The 22,235-nt window shown below is 41.0% G+C and overlaps 1 protein-coding gene across 2 annotated transcripts in view; it reads left to right on the top strand.

Moving 5' to 3' along the window:
• Nucleotides 1-22,235, top strand: part of TAOK1 (TAO kinase 1) — a 74,134-nt gene that overhangs the window by 8,706 nt on the left and 43,193 nt on the right. The window contains exon 1 of one of the 2 annotated variants that reach the window (XM_074845375.1): nt 20,929-20,946. The exons of the other annotated variant lie outside the window; for it this stretch is intronic. The gene's annotated coding sequence lies outside the window, so the exon portion shown is untranslated. Of the gene's footprint in view, nt 1-20,928; nt 20,947-22,235 lie in introns of those variants that run through there. 2 annotated transcript variants of the gene reach the window in all.

Genomic DNA, 22,235 nt, shown 5'->3' on the forward strand with positions numbered 1-22,235 from the left:
GTTGCTGATTTTTATTTTTAAATAAATTTGAAAGGGGCCTTTAATGCGTTGTAGACCAGTCCCTGAACTTGATGAACAACAAACTAAGTCTTTTCATTTTGGGAGTCAGTCACACACAGGGATAACTGGGGACTGCTCACCTAAGTTAAAAATATTCTTGTGCATATATAATTGCAAGACTTGGCGATTGTCTGTACATCTTTATGGAGATCTGTGGAGGCAGAGTGTATCCTTTTATCCTGTTTGTGCAGTCCCTACTACAGCTGAATCTCACATCTTCTTAAGGGTCTAGTTATTGTGTAGTGCAAATGCATGCTGCTGTTTTCTGTAAAAAGCTGAAAGCATTCTTACCTGATGCACTAGGAACGAAGAAGAGCTCCGAGCCCCTTTGCCTGCCAGGAATCTGTAAGCATTGCTGAGCGAGTCATTGCTCAGCTCGTCACAAGTAACTTTCATCTGTTCTAGATTCTACTTTAACTGTCTCTGCAGAGAAGTTTACAGTGTTGGTGTTCATTTAAAGCGTATCTATGCAGTAAAATTGCTGGGGCTTGTTTGAAATAATAAAACTAAAGATTTTGTTGCTTCAGTCATGTTATTTCAAAACTAGAATAACCCAAAAAGCATAAAAACCTTGAAATTGTAGTCCCTGTGTGATAGTGCTCCATATTTTGGGACCTTGGTTTTCTGAGTGATTTTTGTTCAGTGTTGCCACAGCCATGGAGTATGAAACTTAGCAAGTTTTATCCAAGATCTGATTTCAGCTTTGGAACTAATGCTACCTGTGCTGGTTTGAAATAGTTCGTACCTGTTTATCATGCGGATTGCAAAATCTACCTACCTATTTACATAGGTGTTGGGGAAACAAGGATGATACAGGCTCGCATGAGTGGTATGGAGAAGCATGAGTGGAAGCAGAGTATGGTGTGAGTTGTGATTCTACTTGTCTGCTTATTTTCTGGTTTGGAGGCATCGAGCACCTGCTGATTTAGGGGTTTTCTATATGTGATTTCATGCCTGTGATTAGCATTTCTAAGGACGTGACACATACGGTCTCACCACTAAAATACGTTCTGTAAATACATAAACAGAAAATTACCGAGATGGTCGTTGTCCATCTGTCCTGACTAGTTTCCAGAGTTGAGCCAGCAGGACTCAGCACGCTTCATTGGGCCCATCCGATATAACAGATATCGGACCTCAAACTTAGGAGTAAAATTCCTTCTCTGAGTGGGGTTGCCACCTCCTTTTGATGCTTCCTTAATGGCAGTTGCTTGTCTCATTTTCTTTCTTTTTAATCACTGGTGCAGGAGATTGAGATATTTAGATAGCGTATTCTAGTGTCTTACCATTTTACTGTTTAAAGTCTTAAAGTCAAACTCCATGGAAAACTTCAGCTGCTTCACAGAAATCTGTAATTGCATTCTATCTGAAATCAACCATTCGTTATGCCAGAATTTTTCAGGGTAGATGAACAGTAATAACAGGACTTGTAAGTTCTGGGGAGGTGTGAGAGATCCTGTACGATGGTGTCTTTTAAAAATCTTCTTTCTGGACAAAATCTGAATATGATACCTAGTTGATGTTATTGTTGGAGCATTTCCCTTTCATAGCAAGGCTGTTTGTTTTGCTGCTTTGAGAAATTATTAGTATTCTGTCTGAATTGAGCAGGCTGCTAATAGTGATTAGCTTGTGCCTAAGGTGGAGATGGCAATCTCCTTAATTTCATGTTTAATTACCAAAAAATCACAGCGAAGAGCTGTTGAATGATTTGTCACCATTGTGTTGTTCAGTAGCTATCGCTGGAGCCATGTGACCACTGGTTATTTAATATCTTCCCCTTCTATAATTCTCTCTTTTTTTTTTTTCTTTGCTGTTTTTTTGTTATTGCTGTTTAAAATTAAGTCATAAATTGTTAGGAGCAAGGAAAATGGTCATGTACCATCTAGTTTGGTGTCTCGAATCTCCAAGAAGCATCTTGGAAATTTGCTTCCAAGATTTTGCAGATATTCCTCACTTATTTCTGAGCTTGCCAGTCATGTCAATATGTTGAGTTCAGGTATTACATGAAGGATAAATCTCCTTGTGACGCGGAGCAGTCAGTGCACATGTTCTAGCACGGGCCTCTCCTGAGTTTTAATAAATATACACAAGGTATGAATGCCTCCTCGCTGCAAGAGGCGTGTTTTTCTCCTCTGCAGGTGCTACCTTCTGCATGCATACACATCTAGCAATTTCTGTCTCTGGTGTAGCATATGCACTTGCTCTGCAGGAAAGATGCTTTTTAGAATGCTTACCTCATATGGAAGAAATAACTTTATAAAGGCTTTAAGAGCAGTTTTCGATTTACAATGACTTAAACATGTTATGCTTTGCTTTGTTTCATCATGGTGAAAGCCACTTGCCTCTATAACTTGAAACCAATAATAAAACAGGCATAAACAAGCATAAAACAATGTACTGTTCAAGGTATCTTTATAGGCAAACAGTAACTAAACACCTTTTAACTTGATTCTGCCTGGCCTGGAAAGCATTAGGGCTGTCACCTTCCCCATTTTGATGGGCTGCTCTTGTGGTCCAGGGGTCTGAAGGGAAAATCATTTTACCCCTGGACACCTTGAATTTTGTGTTGTCCAAAGGGTAACAGCCAGAAGCAGAGCTGCTCTTCTAAGCTCTTGTTGGAGGGAGAGCTGCTTCCCTCCTGTTTGGGTTTTGCTTTTTTTGTGGGTGTGATGTCATCATTCTGCGAGGTCTGCGCCGCCGCGTCCTCCAGGAAAACAAAACAGGGGAACGAGACCTGAATGTCAAATGCAAAAAACAAGTAGATCTGATTCTTCCTCTCCTCCCTCCCCCTTTTTCTTTGAAAGGAGCTTTCAAGCTGACTTTATACAACAGGAATTAGCTTAATAGAAAAAAGAGAGCGAGAGAAGCACAGTTATTTCTTTTCAGTTCTTACTATCAAGTTCTCAAGAATAACTTCTTCCTGCCTTGCTGGGGGATGTGATGTCTAGTATGTGCCAGATGCAAATACATGGGCATTTTATAAATACCCAAGTCCTCCTTGCTTCTTTTCTTTTAATGTTACCTTTCTCTGTTTTTTACTGTTTAGGAGATACTTAAATAAGCACTGCACAGTGACTTCTTGTCACGCTTGTGTTGGTTACTACTAGAGAACTGTCCCATACGCTTCAGATGTTTGTATAAATGTCATGGTAGTACTAACAGCAGCCGTCCACCAAGGTTACTGTTGGGCTCTGGCCAGGGTCAGGGGAGCAGCCAAAACCAACTGCAGGACTGATATAACCAGACTGATTTTGTTCAAGCCTGTGAAATTTAATGTAAGAGTGTATCCGAGTTCTTCTTTATGGGCGCCCTTTTGTGGCCTAGCAGCAGCTGGATTTCATGCAGCTTGTTACCTATACTGAGCAATATGGTTCAGGTAAATATGGACGGGTTTATTCTTTTTTTAAGGCTTTAGATATTCAATCACTCAAAATGACTTTGCAAAATAATCTGCAGAGAGGCTTTTTTAGGTATTTGGAGGCCATAAACTGAGTATTGGTTGTGAGAAGACAGGCTGGTGGTCTCTGAGAAGCTCTCCAGATGTAGTAAGAACTTCTGGGCAGTGAGCAACACTGGAGCTGATATTCTTTGCCCCGTTGTGTTCAGGAACCTTAATTACTTCTTGGTTGCTCTTTATAGCTTGCATCCAAAAAGTAAATACTGTTTTCTGGCATGGCATGTTGAGCTCTCAGTAGCTCCCTGTCCAGCTGGGCTGCATGGGTGATCTGCATGCATGATGAGGGAGCAGTTCTCGCTTTTTGCTCGTCGGTTGTTAGGGCAGTCAGTATCTGCCCAAGGTATCAGGAGATTGTCCTACTTTCCCAGCTCAAAAATCCAAGATCCTTAGCTTGTAAAATGGACACCTGACTTTCCCTTTGATTATTAGCCAACGGGAGCAGTCAGCAAATAGATCTTATTTTAATAAAGGAAATGTTGCTTGAAACTTTTTTCTTTTTTTTTTTTTCCTTATTTGTCTGTTCCTACTGACAAACAAAAAGCATAATCCATTATTCCAAACTGCTGAAAAAGAGGCTTCAAATTGCCAGGTATGAAATTATGCTGCTTGTTCAGTTACCAGTAGGAAACGGCATGTGAGATGTTTCAAAACCTACAAAGGAGAAAGTTCTTTGTATGTGTGAATTTAGTATTCACAAAAGGTGTCAGATTGACAGCCTTGGCGATTGTGGAGATTGGAATTTTATTTATCCCTAGAGTAGGTGCAGTGCAGACTGCAATAGTGCAAAAATTTGCTGTATTATTCTGCTCTTAGACCCTACTAGTGCCCTTCACAGGCAGCCTCTAGGGGCAAGGAGCTCCTTTTTTCTCTGTGCCCCTTCAAATAGTTGGCTGCCAAAAGGGTGTGAGGGTGGGTTTTTTTGTGTGTGATGTGGGTGTTTGTCTCCTGAAATCTAAACAGATGTGAAAGGAATTTGATAACATCTACCTCTAAACAGCCACTGGAGCAGATGCAGCCTTCAGCCCCCATGTTCTCTGGTTGTATGCAGACTGGTAGTCTCGAGTCAAAAGATGCTGGTGGTCAGGGTTCTGTTATTCACTGACTTAGGTGTTCTTCTGCAAAGGTTTAGCACTCTGTCTTGTGATAAATGTAAATGATATTGAGATAAAAGATTCTAAAATCAGGTAAATAATACTGCTCCTTATTTTAATAGACTGGACACTGGGTGAGACTTGAAAAAGAAATACAGACCTTACGTATTTAATGGTTGGCATAAGAAACGGGATGTCAGACCTTTCTTTTCTTGCTGTGAACTTGCGCCGTCTTGGACAGGTCACCTCTTAGTCATGTAGGCTACGTGTTTGTAAGGTAAGAATGTTTACTGCAACTCTGTTAAGTACTCGGCAAATATCAGGTGCTTTTTAAGCCTTGGTAATGAAGTTATGGGTCAGATGTGAGTTTTGGCAGTTGAATGATATTCTCTTAGGAGAAAGTAGTGAAAAGGAAAGAAGAAGGGATATGGAGCAGCCTCTAGTCACCAGAGCTGTGGTCTTTCCGCACTTTTCCAGACCCAGCATAAGACCTGAGAAGTGCCAAAGAGCCTGTGAGTGGAGATGTCGCAGGTGTGGTCTTCTCCATCGCAGTGAGCTGACACAGTCGGCCGGTGTTAGTCGTGCAGAGCTGTCCTCGCTCTGCAGGCTGTGGAACCATCGGCCTGAGCTGTGATCTGCTTTCTTCAGTCTGTGTGGACAATACGTTTGAATACCACAGACGTAATATTTCAGCTTCGGAACGAATGGTTGTTATTTCAAAGAGACCATTTTATTTTACTTTTTGCCAGCAATTAAATACCATCAACCCCAGTGCAAACCATTGCTGCTGTCCCAAAAGGAAAAGCTCTTTGTAAAAGCTCTACTGTTCACCAGGATAAATTTCCAATACAGTTTCTAAGTATAAAAGATCTGTGGCATGATAAAAATCTAAACATGCATAGCTGTCATTAATTAAGCTGGATTTTAGGTAACAACCGATTGTCTTCTCATGTGCTCTCTTACTTTTTAAGTTCCATGAGTTTTCCTAAAATTTAAGTGAAAAATGTTGCAAATTTTTCTACCTCAGAATAAGGACTAGTTCACTGCAGCTGTAGCTGCATGTAAGGTAGATTCTTAAATACTGTAAGGAAGAGGACCATTTTAAGGGAACTTGGACAGATACAGTGACAGTATTGAAACTGATGCAGCCAACCTCTTGTTTTGTCTGAAAATGTTTGATAAACTCTCCAGGAAAATAGGAAGGTCTCTAGGGGGTGTCATGTAAGAAAAGTGTGGTGTTTTGTGCAAGTTGTCCATTTGCTAAAATGAAAATAGAGAAAGAATACCAAGGCCTGTTTCTGGAAAAAAAAAAAAAAAAAACAACCACCAAAAAAACCCCAAAACCAAACCCATCACCAAAACAAACCAGTAGGTGATTTTTTTTTTTTTTTTTTCCAAAATTTCTAACGTTCCCCTGGCAAGGCCTGTCCCACTGCTCTCTTGGGACTGTTCTCATGGCTATCCTTGTCCCCTTCTGCTTTATTTCTTCCATATCCTGATAGATCCAGACCCCTACGTTGCATATTTGCAGACAGTCTTAAGAAAGCTCTTCAGGCCATACCGCTTAATCCTACTCCAGCTGTGCCATGTGGTTATAGCTCTGGGTAGCAGCTTTTATCATCTCCAGTTGCCCTCCTTCATTAGATGGCATGATTGTGTGCCTCTGAGGAGCATGGTTCAGCTTTGACCAAATCACTGATTGTCTTCAGAGCAGAGACTCCTCACAACAGCCACCGCTGCTGTCCGGAAAGGCACAGGGCTGTGCTGGCCAAGACAAAGGCCTTCGAGCTCAGTCCCTGCCAGCAGTGGATGCTTAAGGAGAAGTGTAAGATTATTTTAATTGGCTTTTTCTTTGCAACATTATTTCTTTACTGGATCTCTCAAAGATCAGGTCAGTCTTGGAAAAGTCACCTGTTGGCAGCTCCCTGCCTCACCTCATGCAAAAGCTGAGGCCAGAGTCCTTGAAACAGGCAGGACCACCTTGTTTTCAGAAAGCCCAAATGTAAGAGCAGGTTCCACCATATCTCAATTAACCTTTTATTTAAAGGCATGGACAATAGTTTTGTCCATCGACCGAAGCAATCAAATTATTGTTCACCTCAGCTAAAGGGTAGAAGTGGAGATGGTTGCTGATTATTTCTTTTTCATTCATTTGCTTTTGTGAATGATTGCTGAGAACAGCTGGATTGAGCAGCTTTGTCTGTGAGCACACAAAGAACCCGTGAAATATAAAGGTGTTTAGATCTGTGCTATTGGAATAGGCCAATTTCTGATTACAGTTTTCTGTCAAATTTAGGATGGATCTGTTCCTACTTGAGCTGAAATTGCCTTTTCAGTCTTAAAATACTTTAACACTTACTAGGTACATTCAACCAACTTAAGCGCTTTCCTCCTGTCTTCAGGCCAGAAGAAGGTGCTGGATTTCTTGCTTGGGAGCTGAAGAGTTGGTGTACAGGAGAACAGTTTTTTTAAATGCTCCCAGTAAGAGTCAACCTAGGTAGGATGGACCTTGGGTATTAAAACCTGCTTTGTGGGCCTTGTTTCTGAATTGTTATTCCAAGTATTTCCTTCAGGTGCAGATGCTGACCTACCTCTTTCATCCCTTGTATTCAGGACAATTAGTAATACTGCCAAAACCAGAAAAGAGCCAGATAATTTTTCTTTTTAAAGCAGGTTTTTGGAGAAAAGATGTAGACATTTACCTTCTGTGTGTGCACAATGATGTATTGACTTAACCTGTCTTTCTAGTGGAGAGGCAGTCAAGCAACAGGATGATTTAAGTCTTGTGATTTGAAGGACTTTTTAGTAAACCTTCTATAAGGAGAGATCTGAATTTACTTGGATGTTCCACTGCAATGGATTTCGCTCTTCACTTCTGTAGTGTTTGCAGATGCTGGTGTTCAGAGAAAACATAGCACTTGAGCATTCCATGCATGTGTCTTCCTCCTAGCAGTGTGTACATAAAATAATGATATAGGCAGGTAAAGCATAAAGGTTAATTTGTTTTGTAGGTGTTCCATCAAGATGGAGACTCTCTTTGTGTTTGCAAAACACCTGCTGCAACAGGGGCTTATTCCTTAGTGGGACCCACTCTTACAGTACAATGTGTGATGGTAATAAGAGGGTAAACCAGCACTACGCTTTGCTTGGGCGTTCTGCAGCTCCTGGTGCTGAGCAGGCAGTTATCCTCAGAGAGCAGCTGAAGATGCTCCAGCGCTGGGCTACAGGAGATTAGAAGGACTTTTCCCTGCAAGAAATGCTCCTCTTGTTTCCAGTTCCTGGACTGTTGGGAGTCTCTGTCCTGTGTTCAGTGAATCATTCCTGGAGAGCACCCAGGCGGTATGGAGGAGGAAGATGCCTGGTGTGAATGCGGGAGGTATAAAAGTCAGATGAAAGAGGAGAGATAAGAATGTCAGGACAGAGGTATAGTGAAACTGGGGCTGCAGAGGGAACGGAGAGGAAGGAGCTACAGCTGGTGGAGAAATGGAGCTGGAGGTATTGCAGGAGCGGTGACTTGGGAGCCTGGGAGATGGGGAGGGAGGCAGCAAGCGAAGATGGGTTGGCAAGGGAGATGGCAGTCTGAATTCTGACACTTTCTAATTTTGGAGTGCTTGCCTTTGTAACCTTAATAATTTTGTTCTAATACACTAGATACAAAAATTACATTATATGTTCTGAGGAATTTGGTTACTATGGTAATGGGTATATAAGTACATAAGAGAGAAGATGTCAGCAAACGGAACAGCTGTAATGTAGCACACAAACCTGTGACTGCCTGAATTTGGGAAGCAGGCCGTTAGAAACTTCTCCTGCTTCAGTCTCAAAGCTCACTGCCGGGATGTCTGTTCCTGTGTGAGAGTGACGTCAGAGCTTCTACAATAAATCTTTCAGGTTTATGGAATTTTAGCAGACAGGCCCAAAATTTCTGGGTAAACAGACCATGTACCTCCCTTCTGTGCCAGGATGGGGAGGTCTCTGCGTTCCCACCCAGCCACTGGAAGTGTGGAACCAGCGCACCTGAGCTGACCAACCGGACCACGAGCGTGCAGGGTGGGAGCTGCCACTGCCTTCCCTCTGCTCTGACACCCTCCTTCCCCCTCGCTCGGGGCCTGGGGCTGGCTGAGCCACGGTGGGTGACTCGTTCCGGGGGTCACACAACCAGTTTCTCCCTCCTCACTGTTGGTGCCCTGTCTAGATGGATTCAGGGTAGTGCAGCTGGTACCTATTTTTTAAGTCTTTGCCAGAAGCCATTGCTTTCATTACGGCAGCTTGGTGATGGTGTGGTCTTGCTCAGCTGTAGCAGCTGGGGAAGGTGATGGGGAGCAAGGGCATTCTGGGGAGTGTCAGGCAGAAATGTGGGGCAGCCATCAGCGCAGGAGTGGAAAGGACGATGGTTCTTGCACACTACTTATCCTTTCCCTTCCCCCATCTGCAGCAAGGATATGTTTTGTATGCCACCCACACCTTCTGATTTAAAAACTACTTGTACAGTGTTTCCCATGCTTGGGGACAGATGGGTTGTGAGGGGGACTATCCTCAACAGGAGAGGGTTGCTGGAGAGCTGATGGAGCAGGGCAGTGGCCAGAATGGAGGAGCACTGCCAGTACAGCTCATCTCACGTAGGTGAACGCCGGTACAGCACAGGACACGGCATCATGTTGGAGGTTTCTTAAAGCCAAGTGTAGTGTAATGGTTTAGGGACTGGCTACGGGAATGTGAGTGCTGTTGGACGAAGAAGTGTGGGCTAGAGGGAAGCTGCTGATAGTTCTCAAGGACCAATCTTCAGACAATTTTAAATGGTGTTTTGGTCTCGATGTGCGCAAGAAAGGACGGTGTTAATAAAATCTGCTGGGGCAAAATTGGGGGGGCATCATCAATCTGCGGGAGGACTGGAGTCTCACTCAGCAGGACTGAATGAGCTGGAGAATTTGCTGTAATAGAGACGTAAATGGGATAGTACAAAGTGCATGATCATGCAGTAACAACAAATACGACATATATAAATATATAATAATATATGTATATAATATATATAAATGTGAAATATAAAAATGTGGTTTACCAGTTAGAAATGGGAAGATGTGAAAAACTTGAGTATATTCATTGATACCATGGTGGTTTTAAAACTTTAATGTTATGTGTCCAGGAAATAAGCAGATATGGAGGATTCTGGTCAGGGATGTTTTTAAAAAAAAAAAAGTGTTAGTTTGGGACAGATGTGAGGAAGGGCTGTTAGGATGGTCTGGGAAGTCAATTCCCTCTCCTGTGTTGTAAAGGGAGGCAAACCTGGCTTGCTTTTTCCAGCTAACAGGCTAAGGGGATATGTATTATATCTCTGTACTTGTGCTTATCCCTCAGTGTTGAAAAGGGAAGAAAAGTGTTTAAACTTTAAGGACAGTATTGGAAAAAGAGTAAGTCACTGACAAATAATAAATACAAACTGTAAATCAGTCTTAATCAGTTCTTAATCTTAAATTGGTTCCTAATCAGAATAGGAGTGGGGTTCTGGAGCAGCCTTGTAATCAGAGTAGTGTCTTTGAGAAATCCTCAGGAGTTGGTTATTATTTGATGATTGGATTCCATTATATAGTTGCTTAAAATAGCATGAACAGGACTTAATAGGACCTTCAGTCCTATGATCTTAACTATCCAATTGAGACATATTCTGTATCTGAACCACTGCTACCTAAATTGTTTTGTGTATTAGTTGAAATGAGCATTTTTTTTCCCCATGAAAGCAGATAAAACTCATCAAATTAAAAGGGTATGCTTGTTATCTTAAAAAATAGTGTTCAGTATGTGCATTGAGTGGAAGGTGTAAAGAGAAGTAATCTAGACCTACCAGAACCCACTGGAGAAGCATTTCAAGTAGGTGAAATAGTGAAAAAGGTGTTTTTTGATTTGTTGTTGTTTGCTTTTGGTTGTTTGACTCATCCCCTTGCTGTGTGCTGTTCAGAAAGTTGTTCTGCTCAGTCGTGTGGAGACAGGAAAAATAAATACTCAATCTGAGCTGGAGTAAAACTGGACAAATTGCCATGAATTTGGGCAATTCCAGCAGGAAAGGAGGTGCTCAGAGGCTCTAGAAATGTGTGAAATAATTGCTCAATAAAGGTACTCTGTTTATGGGTGCAGATAATCTGGTGGAACAGATTTAACAGTTACAGGAGGCTTTAAACTCTTTTGATGCTGAAATTTGTTTGAACCCCTTCTTGAACCTGCTTTAAGTTGCGAACTTGCGTAAGCAGTTGTACAGCCCTGCTGTACTGCTAACGCCGCTTTCTGTGCGCTCGGGGTGGTTGGTTGCTCCTTCTAAAGAACAGAATAGTCTCTCACTGCTAACCTGTTCTGAAATGGCTTTTCTCCATTTGCTCAGTGATGAAGGTCCATCACATACGTGCACCTTCCTAGAACCTAGTAGGGTACTTCCTCATTATTTCTGTACAGCCTTTCAATAAACCTTTTTTCTGTTTATGATAGTAGTCATATATTTTATAAACTCCTGTGTTAAACAAACTTGACCTTTTTCATAACAAAGTGTGTTTTGATGATGCTAGAAGAATAGCAATATAAAAATTGTCATCCAGATTCTAATACATCACCTGGCTGGTCCTATCTGCTGTTTCTGGCGGTGGTAACAACTGGATGCTTCACGAGAGGTGCCAGGAGCATTTTTGTGCTGTACTTTCATTTTATGGCTAGATGTGAGTGAAGAATAATAGCCAGGAGCAGACCATGGCAGAAACTTCCCTAATGTATTGTCAGAAATTCTGTATTATTTTCCTAATTGATTCTTCATATTGTTTTTTTTTTTAAAAAAAGTCTGATGTTGTCTTTGCATAATTGTGCAATTATTTTCATTGAGCTTTTTGCGCAAGGCTCAGCTCCTGAGTTATGTTTAGTTTAGGAGTAGGTATGTGCCTGACAGTTATTTACTTTTTGACCTTTCATCTCCTGTCTTGTTGCTCATTCACTTTTTTTTTTCAAGGTTCCTGTGTACTTTCGAGTACTGTCAGCTGCCCTAAATAAAACTTGTCATGTTCCTTTCCCTCCCATCCCTGATTTTAAATGCAAATGTTATGCAGGATCTGCACAGTATCTGTGGTCACTCTGGTTGCAAGGGCCTCTTCCCTTGCTCAAAATGTGTAATTATATATCTGACCTCTTGCTTTTTTCAGAGTTTTGTGTCAGTTCAGAGGTGGTGTTTCTGTTCTCCAACTATGACTAATTAATACTCACAATAATTTTGTATACAAAACTTTGCCCACTTCTTTTTGAATATCCTTTTGAGTTGTTCTGTTATTTTAATCAGATACAGTCTAGTGCACAAATGTTTGGCTTGTTAGTTCTTAGTGTTTTGAAGTCACCAAGTGATTAGCATTTTACTTCCACTAATTATTAGTTCAGTTAATTCTTCTGTTCAGTTTGGCTGCAGCCGTTGTGGGGAGCCTCTCTGGAGCAGCAGCTGTTGGAAGGGGACAGCAGTTGTGACAAAAGCATACATCACTCTGGAGTTACGTCAGGCTTTTAGGGCAGCTCCTTACTCATCTCCATAGGTCAGTAATGTTTAATTTATGAGTTTACTGAAGGACCAGCTTTCTTGATATACGGTCTGTGACAGCACCATACCTTATACCTAGTCATCTTCTTTGTGCAGGTAATTTATCTTCTCTCCTGGAGCCTTGCTTTCCTGCGGGGCTTTTTTCCAGCCCAGTATGGATCAGGCTGGGCAACCACCTGAGGCTTCTCACTGCCACAGCTTGGTTTTTAAGATTATTCCCACAGAATCTTCCAGTTTTCTTTTGGATTTTTTCTGCTTGTATTTGACTTTTTCTATCTTGGGTAGGTCCATACTTGCTCAAATAAGAGTCTCACCTGTGGACTGGTGGGGGTTGGACATAGCCCCTGGCTGGCATGGACATGCTTCCTGGCGTTCTTCTGCACCCCAGTGAATTCAATTGCAAGCTCAATTTAAACATTTTCATTCCTTTTTTTATTTATTGATCAGAAAGACTTTGAATTATTTCCTTTCAGACCACTTTTCTAAAATTGTGTGTGATACTGCTACTTTTTAATTACTTCTTTTCTCAGGGGTAATCTATGTTGTGAGCTTTAGTAGCTTGTTTCTGAGTTATTTATGCTGAATCCAAAATAGCTAATTTGCTTACATTTACTATATTTATTGTTCTGGGGCAAAATTGCATAGGGGTCAAGGAAAGGTTTCTTTAAACTCAAGTCCCATTAGGATATCTGACTAATTTTTTTTTAATGGGCAGTTGGAGTTTTCCAGTATTTTTGCCTCTAGACTTAATTGCCTCTCATCAGCTGGCCACTTGCTAACCTCTTCCTGGCCAGTGTGCTGCCCGCACTGGCATCGTTATAACATTAAAATGTATGCTTCTTAGTCCAAGAGACGTGGCCACAGAGAGTTGTCTGTAGGTGATGCAGTCACAGAACGTGTATTAACGCAATGCTTTACGTAGTAAAGGGAAAGAGTTGGCAGTGACTGTGAACTTAATGAATTACAAAAGAAGGAGGACAGAAGATTTCATTTTTTCCAGTTGCCTTCCTCATAGCTTTGCTAGCCTAAGGAATTACTAAATTTAGAGCTGACCTTCTTAATAAATGTACCAGAACTATCACAAGCAAAGACATTCAGGAGATGTTAGTGTTGAGTATGTCAGGTATGGTTAGCACTTCTTGAACTTTCATGACATTGCTCTTTGAGAAATGAATGCTGGCTATTCTTCAGCTATTCTGTAGGCCTAACTTTTGATCCCATGGGATGTTTTGTTTTAAATAGGAGAAAAAAAATACAGGATGCTTTTTGGCATTAATGCTTCTTTCAAATGCATCAGTAATGTCTTTTATTTGTGTTATTTAAGTGGTAGGGTCAGTGGTAGATTTGGGTTTTTTTGGGTGAATGATGTTGCAAAAATTGCCAGTTAAAAAAGATGAGTATTTTCAGGAGTACTGGTAGTGTTAGGTATGTTTGTGTTTGTTTATAACTGTCATATGTAAATTGTCAACATAGATTTAGTTTGTTTAGAATATCTGTCTTTAACACAGGAACCAGCTTACCCAGTTAGTTATCTTTTCCGCTACTTAGAAAACTTGAAAGATTGTAGAAATAATCAGAAATACAGAAAACTGTTTCCATTTTGTTTTAAATGGAAAACAGAGGATAATTGTTGCACTTTATTGCTTTACCAGCTTTACTGCTGGTGTAGACCATCCTAAAAAATAATGTATACCCAACCCAGAAACACAAATCCTGGGCTTGTCAACGGAGGTTTGGGAAACTTAGCTTTCCACCTTTTCGCTAGTGAGGTTCCTGGAAAGTAAACATCCAAGCAGAACAGCTCAGAGGGATCAGAAAGTATGCTGGGGTAAGTAATTCGGGGAGTTGATGATGGACGTTTTAGTGTCAGAATCTTGAGAGGAAATCAAAGTAAGCCGCAGAGTCTACAAGTGCATGTATAAGAGAAATGCAAGCGGTACTCTAACATAAAAGTGTCTTCCTGAGGCTATTCTGTGAAGAAGTATAATACAAGAGAAAAATACAGGTAGAGAAGCAGAGAAAGAAAGGAAGAAAAAAATATCTGCAAAGAGGTTTTTCCAGGATAGACCCATTCCTCAAAAATCTTTTTAAAAGAAATTGAAAAAAGGATCTTACTGGAATGATAGGCTTGCTCTGTCACATGGAAGAAAAACTTACTGTCTTGGGGAAGAAAAGCCTGTTTGGACATAAGTGCTCACGCAGACAGGTAGCTGCCAGAACTCACCATAATATCCAGGTGCAGATTCATCTTATCCTTCTAATCTATTCCTCCTAGAAATACGTGGATGAGGGAATGTGAAAGATAAAAAGGGGACAGCATTTGATGACCGTTCTTTGCCGTAAACTTCTGCTATGGAGGAGGATCTCTGTTCATTTGCAGTAAGCAGTTGTGTTGTTACACAGGTAGACATGGGGTTGGAGGCCACATGAAGTGCTCCTTAGTGTCATAACACATGTTAGGGCAGTGTCCAGCACAGCTGTAAGATCTCACCTGCTTCAGGCTTTGGTAGCAGAAGGGGCTCCTGACTTGGAGGCAGGGTGATCTTGTCTTTTCCCTTCCTCTGGGGCCTGGCAGAAAGCAGAGGAGCATCTTGCTTACATAAGCTTGAGACTGAAGAGTAATGTAGAAAAGAGCAATGTCTCGGTGGGGCTTTCCGTGGTCCACAGTTACATCCCACAATACAGTTTTCTCAGCCCATTCCAGGTGTCTTTGTTCTGCTTGTAGTTGACACTATTTCAGGATGGTTCCTTTTTTAATCAGTTTTGTGACAGCATTTTGCATTTTTTTCCCGAATATTAAACGTTTTTCTAGCAGTCTTTTGTAGAATGCCATTCATCTGCACCTCCCTTTTCCTTAATGACAGATAGTCCTAGTGGATCCAGTGTGGGGAACAAGTGTACCAAAAAGAATGATTTAAGATAATTAAGAGAAAGGCAAGTTCATTACTTTGTCAGCATTTTTTCATCTGAGCTGCAGCTCACTACTAAGTGGTAAAACTAAGTTAGCAGGATCTCAAGTGAGATGTTCCCATGTGCTATTGCCCCTTTTTCAGGTCATGGGAGAAGCTAAATGCCACTTGCTGCATCTCCAGGTTTTTCTTGTTTCATTTCTGGGATTTATTTTTTTTTCTTCCACTCCAGGAAGATTTCCAAATTGCAGAACTAGGAAGAGAAAAAGTAACGTGTTGTTAGCTTGGTGGGAGAGGCTCACTCAAGTACGCAAGTAGTCTGTGGTATGTGGTTCACATGAATCAAGTGACTAAAATTGCTGTCCGTTTTTAGAGGCTTGGAGATGCTGATAGACTTTCCATTGTGATAGTCACCTACAATACAACTGTCTTGATACCATCTGCCGTGGTGTAATTGAGCATGGACGGGAAACTGATTTTTAACTGTTCAAGGAAACAGCCGCCTTCTGCTGCAAGCAGAGAGTAAGTTGTCTTCCATGTGTGCAGTGCATGTTAAGGCACTTGAGAGTTGCTCTGCTTTTGTCAGAACAGGAAAAAAAAAAAAGAGTCAAATGGGTGGACCAGAGCCTAGGTTAAAAGAGGTTTTAAGAAGTGTCCACAGCACTTGGTGGTGGCCAGGGCATTTTTTTTTTAATTGGAAAGCAATAAAACCCATGGTATATAGTTTTGACAAGCTTGCTGGAAGGAGGAATTGGGCACAGTGATCCAGATTGTACTTTCCCAGTGATCACGAAGAACCTGATGAGCATGTGTGTCCCTGTGTTCACTGAGATGTGCAGAAGGATGGTTAAAAGATGATCCTGAATCTGTCAGTATTGCGCTGGCTGCAGAGCCCCTGAATTTCAGATAAGCCAACAGAATTTCTTCTGTCTGTGCCCTTATAGAAAGGACCCACCGCAGCAGGCTGGCTAGCACCTGGCTGTTGATGAACAGCAAAGAAAGCGATGGGACATATAGTAGGTAATCTCTCTCTGCCCTTTATCTTTCTGCATAAGGTAACTCCATGCACAGAATTCATCAGGTCGCAAAATAAGTCAGGGGTAGTAGCATCGTTCTTGAAGTCACATACATCAACACTGCCTGGTGTGACGAGTGTTCATTTCTTCTGATGCTGGACCTTCATCATATTTTCTGATATGTCCCCGCCAAGTGTACAACCCTTCCGCTTCCAACACCAGGTTAGAGTCAAATCATCACCCTTACATCCCCGTGGGTTTGGGGGGTAGGTGTTGCAACATGCTGCTGTTGCCTGAAGAGAGTACACTGGTATTGCAAAATACCCGTTTTGCGTGAAGAGAGTCTATTTCAGAGTAAAATGAGACCATACATATCCTGTTCATCACATTGTTTTCTATTTCCATACATTGTGGCCTTGTTTTGCGGTGTTGTAGATCAGGTATTTGACTCTGTCACATATTATATGCACTATTACATGATACTGAAAGTTCAGCTGAGGTTTTCTCTGCGTGGTTTATAACCAAACAGCTCAAACATGCTGATCTTTTTGGTTTGTATGCTAGAAAACTCTTAAGTCTTTGGGGTTTTTTTTCTTGAAAATGCATGGAGTAGTGACTACTTCACATTTTGCATACAAGCAGCAACTTGCATTCTGTAATTTTGCTTTTTGTATCTTACAGTCTTTTATTCAGAGTCTTATCAAAAATGGGGAGTGATTTGTCTGCTACTTCGAAAAAAATTGTGCTTTCAGGTCAAGCATTCAGTGCTATACAGAAATTTTTAAAAGTCAATATTTTAAGCATTCTTACCATCTAATCATTCTTAAAGCATTCTTACCATCTAACTCTCACTTTGGGCATAATTGCAAGTAAAAGGAAAAAAAAAATAAAAGTTCTTTCACTAGTTCCACTTTACCATATTTATGATAGTGGTGGAAATTTTCAGTGTCAGCTGGAAGCCATTCAGGAAATTTTTAATGGTGTGTTGAGAGGATAATTTAATCTCAGCTTCATACACTCCCCGGATCTGACCCATATGCAAGTAAGAGAAAATCCCTTTTCCCTTTTTTGACAGTTGCATGATGACACTCATTCCCCATCTATTTGATGCTCTTGCATTAGATCCTGCCAGAGGAAATTACACTAAAATGTAGCAACTGTTTGCACTACGTGCAATGCAGATGCTTTAAAAAAAAATAAATAAATCCAAATTTCAGTTTCCAAATGAAGTTCTGTTGCAGTGGGCTGTTGTTTTTTGGTTTGGGTTTTTTTTTTTGTTGGTTGTTTTATTCCTGCTTTGACTTTGAGTAAGAAGACCTGCAAAGGACCAATAGCTTTCTGTGTTGAATATTCACTTTAGAGTGTGCAGCTCTAAAGATCATAGGTGCTATAACTGATCTCCTGGTTTGTTTGTTTGTTTTTAAAGTGTCATGTATATTCTATCAGGGAAAAATACATAATGTGTATATTTGATACTAAAGATAAGTTCTTATAGATTTTACTGTGCTAAGCATATCCTATAGCAGATGGCTATAAACATAAAACAATATTTATGTCTCAAGTTGCAAATAATTTTTTGTTTATGGTTCAGTAATGGAGGACAGCATTCCTGTTGGCCTCACTAGCCGTGGTAGGAGTCCGTAGCACGCCTCTTGGTACCTGGTGAAATGGAGAGACACTGGATGATGGATGCATAAATCTGTTTGTTGTTTCCGTTCCGTGCTCACATGGTATTTGTTGAACTCTGGTTATAATATTCTTGTGTATAGAAGCTGAAGGATGCTGGATATGTTGAAACTTTGAAACTTTGTACAGACAAAGTGTGCTGCTTTTTAATGCTAATAGTCTACAACAAGCCTGTATTGTAATTTGGTTTCTGCAAACTTTGGAACCATCTTAAGGAACTACAAATGCTTTGATGCATCTCATGGTTAGTGTAACCAAAAACTTTCTAGTCACCCTCACTCTCACTGGGTTGGTCTGGATGTGAACTTGAGAAGTAATCTGACAGGTAGGTGGAAATCTCAGTGTGTAAGTCCCCTTCTCCTTTGCAGGGAAGGCTGAGTACATTCTCTTCTTAGTATGTTGGTTTATTACATGAAAACAGTTACCTATGACACTGACAGCCATCAGATGTTTTAGTGTGGACAGTTTTTAATTTATGAGGCCTCTGTAGCATAAGTCTTAAATATGCACTTTAAATATGGCAACTGACCATTTAGAGCTTTGCTTGTTCTGCTCTGCAGGATCCCAGGGGATGTTAGTCACAGGGGTGGGTCTTACTTCAGCTTGAGATGACATGGCAGGGAGGCAGAAAACTCAGAACAGGTCTTACTCCATCCTCATCTTCAGCTTCCTTATGTGAGTGGTTCAAGGTGTGTGTGTACATTTAATATAGCCATAATTACAGGGAATGTAACATCTTATTGATTCATAGACTTCTGTGGATGTGTGCGTGTGGTTTCTACTAACTGCTAGTTGTTCAGATTAAAGTAATTTGATAAAACATTTTGGCCTGCAGTCAGTGTCATTTACACTAGTAATGGTAGCCACTGACTAAACGTAGTTAGTTCAGACTACTATATGGACTGGTGTAGTCTGGTCCAGTCTTGTGCTTTGGCCATTCCCTCGTTTATTTTGAATCTTTACCACATTCCTACAACACCTTTTTGGTTATGAGTGGACTTGATCTAAGTACCAGTAATTGTGTTTATGGAATGCAATATTCTCTTTTTGTATGAGTGACAACTAGGAAAAAATATGGTATTTATTTTATCTAATGTGAGCAGCCTGCAAGGTGGCTTGTAGGTAGACTGCCTCTTCAGCCAGGAGAGATGGGCAGAGTCAGAGGTGCTGAACCCTGTTTGCAGTGCCTGCCTCTTGGCCAGGATCTGGCCGCCTGATCTGAGCTGTCTAAAGTGAGATGATCAGCCCCATCCACTGGGAGCAATTGTGTTTAACAATATAGCTGCACCCATCCAAAAAACCTGTAGTAAAGAGACTGCATTGGTGGAAGAATGTAAAATACGTAAGTGCAACTTGTCCATCATTTATAAAACTAGCTGCCTGCTGGTATATGATTTAATTTTCAGTGGAGTTTAGTTGCAGGGGGTTTTTTTTAATCTTAAAACTCACCTGTAATTTTAATACATTGAAAATAATGCCATAACCGTGTTGCATGCCACTTCTAACTTCACTTCCATTTCCCCAAAGTGTTCAGGTGTCATTATTGCGAAGCAGGAGGCAGAGCATCTCTGCTGCTGGCACTGTCAGGCTTTGGCAGGCAGTGCATGTTGTCTGGGTAAAAAGAAGACTGGGGGAATTTAATATTGTAGCATCCATAAAAAATGGGAGCACTTTATTAAGTGAGACTGTGTAAAGCTTTCTTATGGATGGAATTTACATTATTGCATTTTATTGTTCCATCTAAGCAGATCAAATGATAAGCATAGTGTCATGCACACATTTGTGACTGTTCTATTAAAGAGGTTTTAATACTTAATGTTTTTATTCTCATGCATTTCAAAGCAGCAATTATTTCCAAGAATAAAGATAATTAAATTTGTCTTGATGCTCTCAGGATTAAAGGGGAAAAAAGCTGTATTTTAAGGTGTTTCACAGTAGATGAGGAGTTCTGCTCTGATGTGCCAGTCGAAGTCCGGCAGCGCAGTAGCCAGTCCTGTACCGCTTCTGCGTGTATTGTCAATGAGCCTGGTAAGAGTTTTAGCAGCAGTAAAAAGTGTTGCCTGTTGATGACATTTCAGAGGCGTGCTCAGAAATGATGCCAAGAACGAGTCTGGTGGCTGGTTTGGCATCAGGGGTAGGTGGGGAGGGGGAGAAAGCCGTAATCCATCTCAGCTGTGTGTGCAGGGTTTTTCTCCTCGCTCTGGCTCTCACACGCACGCTCGCTCGCGGGGACATGTGACTTTTGGCCATATTAGCAGGTTTATCCAAGCCTAGCCCCTCTGACTAACAGATGTAGGGAAAAGGGCATTCTGGGATTGCAGCAGTTGCTTTTGAACAACAATGTCCTTTTTGTAAGAATCTGATGCTTCTTAAAAGATGGAACATGACATCATTACCGTCGATCCAAGAAACATTCCTTCAATAATACTGAGTATGCTCTGGTTATCAGCTCCCTTCCCCCAGCTCCTTTCTCTTGCTTTTCTGACTGATGCTTTTTGTCTATTGTTTCATCGGGGGCTGTAAATGTGAAACAGTTGTCTTTCAGTGTTATGTGCTTGTTAGAGCTGGAATCAAGTAGAATATTGTTGGCTTATTTGAAAGAAAGAAAGAAAAATAACAAAAAAAAAAACTTTTCTTCCAGTCCTCAAAAATGTAGTGTGCTTCAGGTACGGGCTGAATTGAAGCCAATTATTTCCCTTCCCACACGGTATTAGTTACTGCATTATGCAATGGAAGGTGGGGATATTGCAGTCCCGTTTTTGTGCATCTTGCTCGGCTTCATTGGCAGTTGGGTATGTCGTGTGCTGATGCTGTCTGCTTCGAAGGCTCCTATAATGATCCTGCATTGATACAAAAAGTGTGTGTGCATGCTCACGAGTGTCGTATAGCAGAGTTGTGAGCGCTGCATATTTTCTCTGTGTGTGTGTGTGTATATATATATGTTTTTATACTTGGTCCACCACTGGGATTTGAATGTCGGTTTTTCCTTAGCCCCTGAGAGCGGGCTATCATGGAAACACGTTTTGGGTTGCATTATAAATATTTTTGAATGCTGACTGCTTGGAGGAATGCTATGAAGATGCTGGATTTCGCTTCCCTTCCCTGCGTTCTCTCTCCCACGCATGTCTTCGTCAGAATAACTGGAGACTCTTGCAGACTTTACAGCTAGGTATGTCTTGGCTGTCTCTCGCACAATCGTGCTCTCCTTGTAGCGATGCTGGCAGTTATTTGAACTAACAAGGAGCAGGCAGTCTTTGGCATTTTCACATGCTGCAACTGTCTAGAGAAGAGTACCACTGAGCATAAACATGCAGGAGAATGTCTTTTTCCATCCTTGTAGGAATTGCTATGCAGGGAGGGTAAAACAAATGATTCATTGATGGTCTAGAGGCTTGGAGAAAGGTGGAGTTTATAGTGTCTAGAAAAGGAGGACAAATGGGCAGGGATAGCGCCTTCAGCTGCGTTGGTTAAGCTCAGGTTTATTGTCTTTTTTTTTTCCATTATGAAGATGTAAAACTTTAAAATAAACCCCAAAACACAAAACCAAACAAACCAAACAAACAAACAAAAAAACCCCACAACAATTCGAGATACAAAATATGAGTAAAAAAAGCCCAAGTCTCGACCAGACAGGGATTTTTGGAAAAAAGTGAGCTGTGTGATTAGCTGTCTTCCAGTGACACAGAATTGTTTTTATTGGTTACAATTTACAGTGAGTTGAGAGGAAATCCCAATACCCAAGCCCTCCCTTTAGGAGGGGAAAAAAAGTGCATTTTACTCGTAATGGTTGTCTGGCTTCACCTGTTGTAAAGATACAGTAAGATTTTAGCACAACTTGAAAGTATACTTTTATTCTGGGTAAATTCCAAGACACACTTTGAGTAAACGAAAGCAAATGCACGGTGCGAATGGAAAGGATTTCATACGTTCCCAATGGCGTCTGGAGTTGCAAGTTCCTCTGAAGAAAGTGTTTGCCAATGGGACTATTGTAGAAGGCTGTATCATGTGCTATCACAATTAAAATGTGTGTTTGCATCTGCTGAAGCAGAGTAGAAAGACATGCGTTGTGTGTGGAACTGGGTATCTCCTGTTCTGCTTGCTGTTCTCCCAGAGAAGGGGGTTGCAAATAAGATTCTGAAGAGCAGGCACTTTAAGATAGAAATCATGAATTTAGATAAGAGGAAAAAACAAAGGACCATGGCTTATTTAGTTGTGGAAGAAGAAGCTTTAGAAACATCTCCACGTGCGTGCTGAAACGGGTAGGAATTGATCCCTGGCTGCTGCTTAATTGGAGTACAATTGCAGAAGAAAAAAATACTGAGCTGAATTTAAAAAATTTTAAAAATTTAAATACAGATTAGTAAATGGAAGTGATGGTTCATACACATCATACTTGTATCATATATCTTGTCTTGCAAAGACCATGAGGGAGGGAGATGGATGGATGGATGGATGGAA

The sequence above is a fragment of the Strix aluco genome, chromosome 19 (assembly GCF_031877795.1).
Source record: "Strix aluco isolate bStrAlu1 chromosome 19, bStrAlu1.hap1, whole genome shotgun sequence".
Lineage (NCBI taxonomy): Eukaryota > Metazoa > Chordata > Aves > Strigiformes > Strigidae > Strix > Strix aluco.